At 45.8% G+C, this 1,356-nt stretch overlaps 1 non-coding gene across 1 annotated transcript; it reads right to left on the bottom strand.

Annotated features, from left to right (window-relative positions):
• Nucleotides 1-441: 441 nt before the first annotated feature.
• Nucleotides 442-515, bottom strand: trnan-guu. The gene has a single exon. It is a non-coding gene; the product is annotated as a tRNA-Asn (tRNA).
• Nucleotides 516-1,356: the final 841 nt, after the last annotated feature.

Here is a 1,356-nt window from a genome sequence, read left to right as displayed (position 1 = left end):
TGTTTACAAGACAGGCGCTTTCACCGACTAAGCCACAGCACCCGCGCTACCTGTTTCAGGTGGTCTGGTTTTGGAATCAAGTCTTAGGATTGCCACGTTCTACTCGCTCACTCGCGTTTTTCATGAAGCTGCGTAGAACGCACATGAGGTTATTCTGGTTTTTGTCCTTGGGAAGTGGCGTATCGTTATTGAAAACTCCACTTAGGCACCGCTGGGATTTGAACCCAGGACCTCTTGGTTACTAGACAGGCACTTTGACCAGCGGAAAAGCGGACACGGTTGAGGCCTCTGGAGCCACAAGAGGAGAAAGGGATGAGCTGGGACTAGCGAGGTCAAGGGACAAAGTGGCACTGGTCCTGTTTGACAAGAGGGCCTTTGCAGTGGACCAACAAGTTCAAAGAGCATGGATAGAGCTTGCACTTCAGACGCCTAAAGACTGGCCGTCCCTGGGTGGGCTCGAACCACCATCCTCTCGGTTAACATCCGAGCGCGCTAGCCAATTGCGCCACAGAGACACGTTGGGGTGCAGGCGTTCAAAAAATCCCGTGTACTCGTCTTGCAGTCTCGGTTCCATGGAACCAGACAGGAAGTCCATCATCCAGAGTTTCCTCTCCAGACTGATGTTGGTGGATCTTCTGCAAGTTCCTCCCTCAGTCTGATCTTCTTCCTCTCTCTGGTTGTTGTTCTTCATCGGTACTGAAGATGGTCCAGTGGGGAAGGACGCCGACCCAGACTTGTGGGTTCAAACCTCGCCTCAGCCGTCTGAGGTACGTGATAAATGTGTCTGTGTGTGTGTGTTCAATAAAACAAAACTCAAAAACCGTTCAAACCGTCCGAAATCTCGTTGCGTTCACTTCCCGTCGTGAATTTCCGCATTTGTCCGACTTCAACAAACCCGCCTGCAAGGGACCACGGGACAGCTAAGTAAGGTAAGACTAGCTAGCTTGCTTGATCAAAGCCAGCTAGCTCTCTCTCTTTGGACTTATTTTACTTTACCAAACAAGAAAGTAAGAAAGAAATGATACAGAACGTACAAGAGATTTCAATATAAAACAAGGATAATAAAAGTCCTCATCTGAGTCTGGATGTGGATCCTGGTTCTGATCTTTGTACCATCGGTTATTGTTGAGAAATGTTCAGTTAAATGATGAAGTTCTTCTGGTTCATGTCAGGATTCAGATCCACGTTCGTGATCTGAATATTGATTGATTCAAATCTTTGGACAAAAATAATAACAATAACTTTGTTTATAGCACTTTTCAAATCCAAGTTACAAGGTGCTGCACAGCAGAAACAAATAAAGCTCCATACTTAAAAAAAAATAAAAATGAATCAACAGCAATAAAACAAAGTTTA

The sequence above is a fragment of the Micropterus dolomieu genome, unplaced genomic scaffold (assembly GCF_021292245.1).
Source record: "Micropterus dolomieu isolate WLL.071019.BEF.003 ecotype Adirondacks unplaced genomic scaffold, ASM2129224v1 contig_4470, whole genome shotgun sequence".
Classification (NCBI taxonomy): Eukaryota; Metazoa; Chordata; class Actinopteri; order Centrarchiformes; family Centrarchidae; genus Micropterus; species Micropterus dolomieu.
Note: the sequence above shows the minus strand (reverse complement) of the source record. Positions and strands in the feature narration are given on the sequence as shown.